The sequence below is a fragment of the Boleophthalmus pectinirostris genome, unplaced genomic scaffold (genome assembly GCF_026225935.1).
Source record: "Boleophthalmus pectinirostris isolate CB_2022bp ecotype Guang Dong unplaced genomic scaffold, ASM2622593v1 HiC_scaffold_3, whole genome shotgun sequence".
NCBI lineage: Eukaryota > Metazoa > Chordata > Actinopteri > Gobiiformes > Gobiidae > Boleophthalmus > Boleophthalmus pectinirostris.
The window spans coordinates 3,023,474-3,037,390 of record NW_026571299.1 but is presented as its reverse complement, the minus strand read 5'-3'; the positions used below and the strand labels follow the sequence as shown (position 1 = coordinate 3,037,390).

The following is a 13,917-nucleotide window of genomic DNA, read 5'->3' as shown; positions in this document are numbered from 1 at the left end:
TGCAGCACACCAACTACTACTACTGCAGCACCAACTACTACTACTGCAGCACCAACTACTACTACTACTGCAGCACCAACTACTACTACTGCAGCACCAACTACTACTACTGTAGCCCCAACTACTACTACTGCAACTCCAACTACTACTACTGCAGCCCCAACTACTACAACTGTAGCCCCAACTACTACTACTACTGCACCCCCAACTACTACTGCAGCCCCAACTACTACAACTGCAGCCCCAACTACTACTACTATAGCCCCAACTACTACTACAACTGCAGCCCCAACTACTACTACTGCAGCCCCGACTACTACTACTGCAGGCCCAACTACTACTACTGCAGCCCCAACTACTACTACAACTGCAGCCCCAACTACTACTACTGCAGCCCCAACTACTACTACTGCACCCCCAACTACTACTACTGCAGGCCCAACTACTACTACTGCAGGCCCAACTACTACTACTGTAGCCCCAACTACTACTACTACTGCACCCCCAACTACTACTACTGCAGGCCCAACTACTACTACAACTGGAGCCCCAACTACTACTACTACTGCAGCCCCAACTACTACTACAACTGCAGCCCCAACTACTACTACTGCAGCCCCAACTACTACAACTGCTGCCCCAACTACTACTACTGTAGCCCCAACTACTACTGCAGCCCCAACTACTACTACTGCAGCCCCAACTACTACTACTGTGGCCCCAACTACTACAACTGTAGTACCAATTACTACTACTGGAGTACCATCTACAACTACTGTAGTACCAACTACTACTGCCGTACCAACCACTACAATTGTAGTACCAACTACTACTACTGCAGCCCCAACTACTACTTCTGTAGCCCCAACTGCTACAACTGTAGTACCAATTACTACTACTGGAGTACCAACTACAGCTACTGTAGTACCAACTACTACTGCAGTACCAACCACTACAACTGTAGTACCAACTACTATTACTGAAGTACCAACTACTACTACTGGAGTACGAACTACTACTATATCCCCAACTACTACTACTACTACTACTACAGCACCAACTACTACAACGACCAAACCAGGTACAAAATACACATTCAGCGTTTAAACCATTAATGTGTGTTTAAATTACACTATAAATGTTGCTCACTCCAGGTTATTCATGTTTTTCTTCTCTTTTTCAGCTACAAGTACAACCCAGGCAGCCGTCCCAGCCGCTACTGCTACTACTACGACTACTACTACTACTACTACTACAACTACTGCCTCCTCAGCTGTGTCTTTGGTGAGATTGAGCTTGGTCCATTCTCTTCTGGGACTCATCCTGATGCTTCTGTTTTAACTGAAACACAAATGTGTTGAAGTTCTTGTGTTTTACAGTTTGTATTATTCTTTGTGTATGACATGTATTTAAGAAACTTATAAATCTGACTATTTATTCTGTGTAAATTGTATTCACATCTTTTGATGTCCAGACGTCAGTTTCAGATCTTGTTTATTATTCCACATGTTAAAAAAGTCCAGTCTACTGCGGGCAGTAAAAGCTTCAACACTTTTCAGTGAAGTCTCAGAGATGCCTCTGAGTTTGAAGTATTTGTGTTATTTATTCTTCTGTATTGTTTTGTATTTGTACATATGATAATAAATATTTATTTTAACAAAGAATTTCACTTTTATATCACAGCTGAATTGCTGATAGGTCAACAACACTGACCTGACTCTCACTAGATTAATGTGTGATCCTCTGTGTTTAGTTCTGCACATCAAACTGAAATGGCTTTGGCTGAAGCTGAATGGAACCAACAATTACAAAAGTGAAACCAGATGAGAAATCTAACTTTTGTTACATACAGTTGAGAGACTGAGAGAGAGAGAGAGACACTTTATTTATATTTCCACAGCTTTTTTCAGAGACCTCTGTGTCTCGGTCAAAGGTCTCAGGTCAGTTTCACAGGAGGACTGGTCAGGGAGGGTGAGCAGATCTGTATCAGGGCAGTTTGAGGAGAGGAAGAGTCAAAAGTGTCCCTCCTCTGTGTCCTGCAGTGTCACAGCAGCCTCCAGGGGGCGCCATGTAAACACAACAGGAAAGGCCTCACTCTTACTCTGCTCTAGTGTTTCAGTTGGAGACGAAATGGTCCAGTCCCTCAAAGTATTTCCTCTGGAAGGTTTTCTGCCACATTTGGTGTAAAAAAAAAAAAAAGCTGTAATATCTCAAATGTCAAACCACAGACATCTTCCCTGTAGTCCTGTCATGATGAAAAAATGTTGAAGTCTGATACATTTTTGAAGTAAATATAGACAATTCAACAATAACATTGAAGTTAGTTTGCATCTGTAATGAGTCATAGAAGTTACAGTATTAATTTAACATTTTATGTCTTAAATCTCATAATATAGCCACAAAAAAAAAAAAAAAAAAAAAAAAAAAACACAATAGTTACTGACCTACAAAAAATATTATTCAAGTTTTCATATATTCAACGATAAGTCGATATTGTAATTATCATGACAGAGCTACTTTCCTGTCCACAAATGCACACAGAGCTTACCTTCTGCACATTTTTCACAAACTAAATAGTCAGTTTCTGCTAAATTAGGCTGAAGTACATTTAGAATTAGTGATTCTTTTAGTCAGACAGGAGAGTTTTGTTTACATGCTTCACATGTTTCGGCTGCTTCCTGTGTCTTCTGATGGTGTTGTGATTTATCATGTGGGCAGCTTTACTTGTTTTTGATGAAATTCAGGGAATGCTCTACAGAGAATGTAATATACAAAGATCAGAGCAAGTACCAATGTGCAAACGTGTCGCTCCATAGTGAGTCAAGATTGGGGGTGTGTACATAGGTACGCACTGGGACCTGCATGCTCAGAGAGGTTCCAGTGTTCCCAGTGTTCATGTAACAGCCAGCATTTGTTATTTTAAGCTATTAATTATCCAAATAATTTTATGGCAAAAGGCAATTTAGTGTGAGAAATACAGTCTACAGTCAGACCAGATCCAAACCAGAGTCCTGAACCAGCAGGAGCAGCCCTGGTTCAGGTCAGGCTCAGATGACATGGAGTGAGGAGTGGTGTTAGGTGCCTCGGCCTGAGAAGCGCTTACCCGGGAAGGACCCAGTGCACGGAGGATGGACCGCTCAGAACAACATATAACGAACCAAACCGGATTCACGCTGGATGCTTTGCACCACTTCGGAACCAGCCACAGTCCTCAAGCACAGAGGACAGGAGCAGCCCGCCTGGACCTGTAGTCCCCAGCGCATTCTCACTTTCGCCGCACGGAACCACGGACGGCATGGACTCGGTCGGACCCAGTCCAGGACACGGAGGAAGGAGCCTCCTGACCAATCTGACCAACGCACTCGGAGGACGGCACAAGACCAAGGACCAGAGCCCCGGGCCTGAGGGGCTGCGTGCCACAATGAGTTCTCCCATGTCTTTACCGGTGTTGGAGTTACCGATGTTTCCCAGGGGAACAGGGGTACTGGGGAACGTCAGCTGACCCCAAAATGGGCGCTTATTTCTACCAGAAGATAAACACTGATGAAAGGTCATCGGACCAATTTTGGTTCATCTGCCGGTGTGAAAGCGGACCACACTAGAGTCTATATGCTACATAATAAAAATGTTATTTCCTGGTGTGGACCAAATAATCGAACTAGTGGTGTGAAAACTAGTGGGGAGAAACGCACTTTAACCCCCATTGCAGGTGCACAGACACTTAAGTTTGTGCCATGCCCCACCTTCTTCTCTTCTCATCTCATCTCATCGTCCTCTTCACTCTCCTCATCATCTCATCGTCCCCTTCACTCTCGTCGGCCTCACCGTCACCACCTCCAGTGTCCTAAGCGTCATGTAATCATTCAGACACTTCATCACAATGTCTTCTGCTAGAGTCTGAATGCCAAAGATACTCATTCAATAAAAATACTTTCTTTGTCTCTCCAAGTTGAAACTTCCTTATGTATGAAATGATCAGTGTTTCCTCAGTGGGTGGAGGTGCTGCTGTCTTTTATTGTAGACTGAGTCAGCATACTGCTTAAATGGCAAGGCAGTGTCAATTTCAGTCCCAAGGTATTTAAAGGACAACACCTGCTGCACCTTCTGCCCTGTGTGGATATGAGTTTGGACGCAGCCGGTGAACACATATCATATCCCTGTGTACATGATCAAATGTAATATCCTGGTTTCTTGACACAATCTTATAAATGCACAAGCTCAAAACTTATATGTTTTATAAACAAAGGAAAAATACAAACAACCATGAGCACCTTGAGCTCCATTTGCCGTCTTTATAATCATTGAACATCCTGTCGTATAAATGTTTGTATTTTCTCACCATTTCCCCCAGCTGTGACTCAAAACCATCCTTTTTTTTTCTTGCTCCGCACAGGCGAGGAAACAGATAAACCACAACCACATAAATAACCAATCAGAACGAAGATGTCGGACAGCACTGCCGACCTGCCGAACAAAGTTCAGCTGTGTGTCGAGAACAAGCAGCAAGAACTGCAAAACTGGAGCTGGCATTAGCTGAACAAAATGACATGTCATTTTGTTGGGCCAGCCCTGGGTGCAAGAACAAAGTTCTTATGTTTTCATGAAGTATGAATAGGCCTTAAACGCTCATTGTAAGCGTGCACTCCCAAAAATATTGTAAATTTAAGATCAGGGAAAATTGAGGTGAAAATTCTGATTTGTGTGGGTGCTCTGGCCCCTGGGCGCCTACAGTGCACAGAGCCTTCTTTGAACAAATGAAACCAGAGATGTGACTCTTTTGTGTCTTAGATGCAAGATCAGAGTTTGATAAGATCGAGTGGCCTTATTTGTTCAATGTGTTGGGATAAAATTTCAAAAAAATAGACCAGTGTATGAAATCTTATACACCGGCCTGGCCAGACCAGGAGAATAGTTGCTTTGTCTTGGTAAAAGACTGAAATTTTCTTTGTGTTTTACAATGAAAAGGCTGAATTATGGTGTTATTGGTAAAGGAAAATAATTTGAAGAGCTATAGACATACTTACTGCACTTTCTCAAACAACAATAATTCTAAGTGTGACAAACTACTATAATTTTCTTTATCTGTCCAAGTGACTCTACATAGCACAGATGATTACACCAGCTCCTCACTCACCGCTGCTGTCTTCACCACCCGACTACTTTCACACAGGTCGCCATCCGGTGTGTCCATGAAGTATAAGACCATAAATCCAACAGCTCATTCGTTCTATGCTCCGTGAGGTCAGAGTGTCACTCAGCCTTTGACTAGTAGCCTGGGTGTTGTAGATGCTCTTCTGAACATTTCATTACAGCTACCTGAACACACATGAACTGCTCCTCTTTGATAAATAATCCCATTATTTGTCCATAAAGAAAGATGATAATAAATCTTTTTCTTTCAAACCCCGTCAGAAGCGAAACAAACTAAGCTACTGCTAGTCAATCATTCATTATCGTTTTGCTCGTGGTGATGGTGTTGTTGGTTGATTTTGTAGCTGCTTGGCTCACACATCGTTTCAGCAACTTTGACCCCTTTCACACTAGTTCGTATTCGAGTTGTTTCCGTTGTGGATGTAGTGTCTGTCTACACTAATCTGATGGAAAACAGCTCCAGAGACGGAATGATCTGGTTCCTCCAGCTCTCACGAATTCATCTGAGCACAGATCTGATCCGACACTGTGTGGACGCCTGAAAACACTGATACGCTGATGTAGGTCTGTGCAAAGTAATTCACCGCCAAAACACTAAGAATATACGTCCATTCATATACCGTATTTTCCGGGCTATTAGACGCGCTCTTAAGCCTCCAACCCCATCAAAAAACAACTGCGCCCCACAATCCAGAGCGCCCTATACACGAATCCACTCGGATGTCCCAGCACGACTTTAGTAAACTACAAAGCCGCAAACACACACAGAGCAGACAGCGACCGGACAGCGAAAAACACCCGCAGCCACACTCATCACTCCACGCCGACGAGGAACGGAACAGAGGAACGAACCGAAAAAGTGAGCGCAATGTGCCACTTCTAGACACGACTGAACAACTGAGTCACTGCGAACACGCCGACAATCCAGCGCTCCCAGACAGCACCCTCCCTACACGCCACAACTGAACAAAGCCCAGAGTCACCGTGAACGCACCAAACAAACAAAACCACTCACCCATCACACTGTTGGGTTTCCTTTAAAGTCCCACGCGGTTTATTTGTGAAAAAAGTTCGAAAATAGACCTTTCGATGCGCCTTATAATCCAGCGCGACTAATAGTGCGGAAAATACAGTCAATGCGTACAACCTGCAGACGTATACTCTCTGAAAAGTTTAACATGAACCATCTCCATGGCGATATAAACACAGAACAGACTCACCATCAGCAGAACACCCCTCTGTCACAGAACGAACACTCATATTCCACTGAGTCGTGTCCTTTGCTCTGACAGAAGCTGAACCGTATCAGCGTACGATAGCGAACTGTTTATTTGACCGCTCAGTTTATGCAAATGAGCCATGTGGTTTTAAGTTTAGTTTCTGTAATGCGTAAACCAATGTGCTCAAAGCTGTGTGGATAGGGAAGACTTACGGACACAGAAAGGACGTGTCTGGACGCAAATCATTTCTGATACAGTGATACGGTGATTAATTTCAATGTAAACGTAGCCTTTGTGTTTTTTTGTTTTTTTTTAGTTCAGTTGTTAACATCATATCATGAAATTTTAACCAACTAAGAAGTGCAGCATGTGCAGTTCAAAGGACACGAGTAAGGGACTGTTGGATTTTGTGAAATAAGCTGTTAGTTTTTCCTGTATCCACGGAGACTCCAAGGAGGTAAGGAGCCAGCTATGGACATTTGAGATGCTGTAGGTTACGTTTACACTGAAACGATTCACCGTATCATCGTATCGGAAACGATTTGCGTCCAGACACGTCGTTTCTGTGTCCACAAGCCTTCCCTGTCCACACAGCTTTGAACACATTTGTTTACATTTTACAGAAATGAAACTTAAAACTCCATGGATCATTTGCATAAACTGAGCTCTCAAATAAACAGTTCGCTATTGTGCGCTGACACGGTTCAGCTCCTGTCGGACTAAAGGACACGACTCAGTGGAATATAAGTGTTCTTTCTGTGACAGAGGGGTGTTCTGCTGATGGTGTTATTTATATTTATTTCACTCACTTTATTTGTGTTGGTCACTTTATTTAGATGATGTTAATTAAGAGCATGGCCTCCTTTTTAAAAATGCGGGTAAGGCAGCGGGTTGGGTACAATAGTTACAAAAATATTTTTTTGCGGTCGGAGCTGCGGGTGGGTCAGTTGAAAACGTCGGTCAGGTACTGAGTGTTTATACATGGACCTGCTGAGAGTCACATTGCTGTGTTTTTTGTTTTTTTTATTCTGAAAGATCAAGTGGCATGGCAAGGTCATAATACTTTAATATTTAAAGTAAACAGTAGGGATGATTCACGTGGTCAGGTCCTGGGTGACAGCTGCTATAGAACAGCTCACAATCAAAATTAAACTGTTTCTAAACTACAAAACTCTTCCAATTTACACATTTTGTAGTTTTCCAAAACGTTTAGGTATAATCATGGCCAAGAATACAGTGCAAAGTCGTTCGGGGAATGAAAGCGTCTGATTGGTCTGTTATTTATGTTCATATCTTGATTGAGGAACAAAATAGTGAAAAGAAAAATTCAGGATCATGTGTCACAGGTTAATATGAACATTTTAAGACCCAATGTAAGTCCCTTGGAGTCAGAGTCAGAAGGAGCCGGAAGAACCGCCTGGAGCACTTCTTATTTGGAACATGGCAACTAGATGGTCACTAGATTTAGATGATGTTAATCAAGAACATGGCCTTCCTTTTTTAAAATGTGGGTCAGACAGCGAGTTGGGTACAATATTTACAGATGTTTTTTTGCGGTCGGAGCTGCAGGTGGGTCAGTTGAAAACGTCAGTCGGGTACCGGGTGTTTATACATGGACCCGCTGAGAGTCACATTGCTGTTTTTTTTTGTTTTTTGTTTTTTTTTATTCTGAAAGATCAAGTGGCATGGCAAGGTCATAATACTTTAATATTTAAAGTAAACAGTAAGGATGATTCACGTGGTCAGGTACAACCATGGCCAAGAATACAGTGCAAAGTTGTTCGGGGAATGAAATCGTCTGATTGGTCTGTTATTTATGTTCATATCTTGATTTAGGAAGAAAATAGTGAAAAGAAAAATTCAGGATCATGTGTCGCAGGTTAATACAAACATTTTAAGACCAAAGTGATGAGGCTCACAGCAGCAGTTACAGAGAGAGGAGCCACAAGAGTCAGAAGGAGCCGGAAGAGCCACCGGACAGCGGGTTGGGGACAATATTCACAGATATTTTTTTGCGGTCGGAGCTGCGGGTGGGTCAGTTGAAAACGTCAGTCGGGTACCGGGTGTTTATACATGGACCCGCTGAGAGTCACATTGCTGTTTGTTTTATTGTTTTTTTTTTATTATTATAGATCTAGTGGAAACGAGGAAATCCAGTTACCTTATTTGCTGTTAAAAGGTCAGATTTTTTTATTTTTTGGGCTCCATTTTGCTAATGTAGAAGGGGAAGGTCTTTTTTTATCTTTAGAAGGGTAATTTTTTTTTAACAGTGATTCATCCCAAAAGCGGTACCACATTACTGGACCCATCACTAAGGTAAGTATGATGAATGGAAACTTAAAATAAATTAACAAATGAAGTATATTTAAATGAACAATGTCTAATGTGATAATTAACAAAAAGAACCAGGAATTATTGTAACTGTACTGGGTATTGAGAATGACAAAATGCGAAATTAAACAAATGTGAGTTTAAAATGGGACAAAGGCCGACTGTGTCACAACAGCCATGTGAAGACCTGTGTGCCAGCAAAGTCATCATTTTATAAGAATAAAGTCGTAGTCAAAATAAAGTCATAATATTACGAGAAAATAGACGACTTGGAAAGTATGAATAAGTCTGAGGCTGGAGCTCTGGAGAATTTGGAACATTTTGTAAAGGAGAAGAAACTGTGTATCATTTGTTCAGTCGGCTGAATCAGGACTAAACCAGATCTGGAACCAAACCAGAACTAAGACCAGGATTGAGACCAGGACCAGACCGGGACCAGACCAGGACTGAGACCGGGACTGAGACCGGGACCAGACCAGGACTGGCAAAGGTTGAGTCCTGGCTTAAATCAAGGAAATGGGAAATGGCGTTTCCATGGCTGATGACTTAAAATGCGATGCGGGACTACTGCGCCGCATACGGACTGCCGGGACTGAACCAAGACTGAATCAGGACTAAACCTGGACTAAACCGTTTTCAGTCCTGGTCTGGTCCCGGTATCACGGTCTGGTCCTGGTCTGGTCACGGCCTCAGTCCCGCTCTCTGTCCCGGTCCTTTTTTCTTGGCCTGGTCCCGGTTTCAGTCCCGGTCTGGTCCCGGACATGGTTTAGTCCTGGTTTAGTCCGGAGGCGCAAATAATGAAGAAAATTGTTGTTTTTTCGTTTTCTTGTTTTTCGTTTTATATTGAAAAACGAATGAAGGAATGACACATGCATTCTTCTTCTGTGGCATTTTTCACTTTAACTTTGTGTTTATTATGACTTTATTCTCATAATATGATGACTTTATTCTTGTAAAATTATGAATTTATTTCTGTAAAATTATGACTTTATTCTCGTAATATTACGACTTTAATGTTGAAATGTTACAATTTTATTCTCGTAGCGCCAGCATCATTTATTTTTTTAAATCTGAGCCTTATACTCCGTCATAGTGTCTCATACGTCGATATTTAGTTCATTGAAAGGCCACACAAAATAATGATTGATTAGACCAATAAGCACATTTTAATCTCATCATATTTTTATGGTGATGTTATCTCAGTGAGGAAATGCACAGAAAACTGACATCAGGCTGTGACGCAGACAGATTATGGAAAGAATTTGTTTACTGCACCTGCGTTAAGAAACAGCCCCACAGTGCACTGTAGCTGAGGTGATAGAAACTGTGTCACCTGCTGAAAATACATGCAGAACCTGCCTCATATTTAGTGAAACAAGTTATTAAAGTAATGTCTTGCTCAACAAAGACCTCACTGAAAATGATCTGATGCCCAAGGAAGTGGAAGGTATTAACAAACAGGTTCATTGTTCTGTGTGACGCTAAAAAAGGGTGTGGTGCATTCTCCAAACATGAAGCGAATGATCGTCAGAACAACGGTTCCTCCCCAATCACATCCTTTTAAAAGGAGTCAGACTGAAGCAGCATCCATCAGAAAACTCACAGCTCCAGGAGTATTCGACAGGTGAACGACACGAGACTGAAGCCACACCTGAAGACATGAAGACTGCACTCAAGATGCTCCTGTCCTTGGCCTTAACTGTGGCTCTGTCCATCAACACAGGTAAAATAGAAGCTGATTATTGGTGTGTTTCAGTTGACTGTTATCTGCAGCTGATTGGACTCTCAAGACCCTTCAAAACACCAACAGGACTTTAAACTTTAAACTGTTCACTGACACAGAAACTCTGCTAATTTTTTATCCTTGTGTGTCCTTCAACACAGTGACAGCTCAAGCTACTACTACTGCAGTACCAGCTACTACTACTGCAGTACCAGCTACTACTACTGCAGTACCAACTACTACTACTACTGCAGTACCAGCTACTCCAACTGCAGTACCAGCTACTACTACTACTGCAGTACCAGCTACTACTACTGCAGTACCAACTACTACTGCAGTACCAACTACTACTGCAGTACCAACTACTACTACTGCAGTACCAACTACAACTGCAGTACCAACTACTACTACTGCAGTACCAACTACTACTACTGCAGTACCTACTACTACTGCAGTACCAACTACTACTGCAGTACCAGTTACTACTACTGCAGTACCAGCTACTACTACTGCAGTACCAACTACTACTACTGCAGTACCAACTACTACTACTGCAGTACCAACTACTACTACTGCAGTACCAACTACTACTACTGCAGTACCAACTACTACTACTGCAGTACCAACTACTACTACTGCAGTACCAACTACTACTACTGCAGTACCAACTACTACTGCAGTACCAACTACTACTGCAGTACCAGCTACTACTACTGCAGTACCAACTACTACTACTGCAGTACCAACTACTACTGCAGTACCAACTACTACTACTGCAGCACCAACTACTACAACTGTGGCTCCAACTACTACTACAACTGCAGCCCCAACTACTACTACTGTGGCTCCAACTACTACAACTGCAGCCCCGACTACTACTACTACTGCAGCACCAACTACTACTACTACTACTACTACTACTACTGCCTCCTCAGCTGTGTCTTTGGTGAGATTGAGCTTGGTCCATTCTCTTCTGGGACTCATCCTGATGCTTCTGTTTTAACTGAAACACAAATGTGTTGAAGTTCTTGTTTTACAGTTTGTATTATTCTTTGTGTATGACATGTATTTAAGAAACTTATAAATCTGACTATTAATTCTGTGTAAATTGTATTCACACCTTTTGATGTCCAGACGTCAGTTTCAGATCTTGTTTATTATTCCACATGCTTAAAAAGTCCAGTCTACTGCGGGCAGTAAAAGCTTTTAGACTTTTGAGAAACTGAATTTTTTGTGAATTTTCAGAGAAGTCTGTGGAAAATTCTCTAACATATTTATTTTATTTATTCTTCTGTATTTGTTCATTTGTGTTTGTATGTGATTATAAACATTTATTTCAATAAATAATGTGTCAATTATATCAGAGTTGAATTACTGACAGGTCAAAGGTCAAAGACATGCCAATTCAATTTAATGTCAAAAATGTGAACACAGGTTCAGTCATGAGACTTTCAGTCAGTTTAATGTAGTCATGTATAATACAACTATCACAACAATGTCCTTCACAATAGGATGGAATCATGTGTCTGAAACAGATGTAGATGCACAGGGTCACAGCAGCCAGTAGAGGGAGCCCAAGAGCACTCACACAAAAGCCTCATGTTTGTGTTGTGGTTTACACAAAACTCAACAAGCTTCTCAGACCTGTTTGTGTTCTGTGTTGGGTTCTATGGCCAGAACACAGCGCTGTCTTGTGTGTTTTAATCTTCATGGAACAAATAACACACTGGTGTGTGAAATATAAACCATGGGCTCATCTCAGATGAGCAGCTTTCATTTGACCCATTTCTCCTGAAATGACAATGTCCTAATACTTTAATATTCAAAGTAAACAGTAGGGATGATTCACGTGGTCAGGTCCTGGGTGACAGCTGCTATAGAACAGCTCACAATCAAAATGAAACTGTTTCTAAACTACAAAACTCTTCCAATTTACACATTTTGTAGTTTTCCAAAACTTTATGTATAACCATGGCCAAGAATATAGTGCAAAGTTGTTCGGGGAATGAAAGTGTCTGATTGGTCTGTTATTTATGTTCATATCTTGATTTAGGAACAAAATAGTGAAAAGAAAAATTCAGGATCATGTGTCACAGGTTAATACAAACATTTTAAGACCCAATGTAAGTCACTTGGAGTCAGAGTCAGAAGGAGCCGGAAGAACCGCCTGGAGCACTTCTTATTTGGAACATGGCAACTAGATGGTCACTAGATTTAGATGATGTTAATCAAGAACATGGCCTCCTCTTTTAAAATGTGGGTCAGACAGCGAGTTGGGTACAATATTTACAGATATTTTTTGCGGTCGGAGCTGCAGGTGGGTCAGTTGAAAACGTCAGTCGGGTACCGGGTGTTTATACATGGACCCGCTGAGAGTCACATTGCTGTTTTTTTTTTTTTTTTTTATTATTCTTATAGATCAAGTGAAAACAAGGAAATTCAGTTACTTTATTTGCTGTTAAAAGATAAAAAATACAGCAGATTTTTTTTTTTTTTCCTCTCTCGGGCTCCATTTTGTTCATGTAGAAGAGGAAGGTCTTTTTTAAATCTTTAGAAGGGTAATTTCTTTTTAACAGTGAATCATTCTGTTGTCAGATGCAAAAGCGGTACCACATTACTGGACCCATCACTAAGGTATGATAAATGTAAAACTGAAATGAATTAAATAAAATATATTTAAATGAACAATGTCTAATGTGATAATTAACAAAAAGAACCAGGAATTATTGTAACTGTATTGGGTATTGAGAATGACAAAATGCGAAATTAAACAAATGTGAGTTTAAAATGGGACAAAGGCCGACTGTGTCACAACAGCCATGTGAAGACCTGTGTGCCGAAGGGTCATCTCCTGTTTCTATTATGAAAACAAATTATTGAACACGCTCATTACAGTGTCTTACGACGGAGTATAAGGCTCAGATTTAAAAAAATAAATAAAAATTATACTGGCGCTACGAGAATAAAGTCGTAATTTTACAAAAATAAAGTCGTAATTTTATGAGAATAAACTCATAATTTTACGAGAATAAAGTCGTAATTTTATGAGAATAAACTCATAATTTTACGAGAATAAAGTCGTAATTTTACAAGAATAAAGTTGTAATTTTATGAGAATAAAGTTGTAATTTTATGAGAATAAAGTCGAAGTCAAAATAAAGTCATAATATTACTAGAATATAGACGACTTGGAAAGTATGAATAAGTCTGAGGCTGGAGCTCTGGAGAATTTGGAGCATTTTGTAAAGGAGAAGAAACTGTGTATCATTTGTTCATTCGACTGAATCAGGACTAAACCAGGTCTGGAACCAAAACAGAACTAAGACCAGGATTGAGACCACGACCAGACCAGGACTGAGACCAGGACTGAGACCAGGACTGAGACCGGGACTGAGACCGGGACCAGACCAGGACTGGCAACGGTTTAGTCCTGGTTTAAGTCAGAAAAATGGAAAATGGCATTTCCATGACTGATGACTTAAAATACGATGC

General features: G+C 41.1%; 1 long non-coding RNA gene across 1 annotated transcript; it reads left to right on the top strand.

The window, feature by feature from the left end:
• Nucleotides 1–669: 669 nt before the first annotated feature.
• Nucleotides 670–1,664, top strand: LOC129411058 (uncharacterized). The gene is made up of 2 exons (XR_008633121.1): nt 670–1,081; nt 1,184–1,664. It is a non-coding gene; the product is annotated as an uncharacterized LOC129411058 (long non-coding RNA).
• The last annotated feature ends 12,253 nt before the right edge of the window (nt 1,665–13,917 follow it).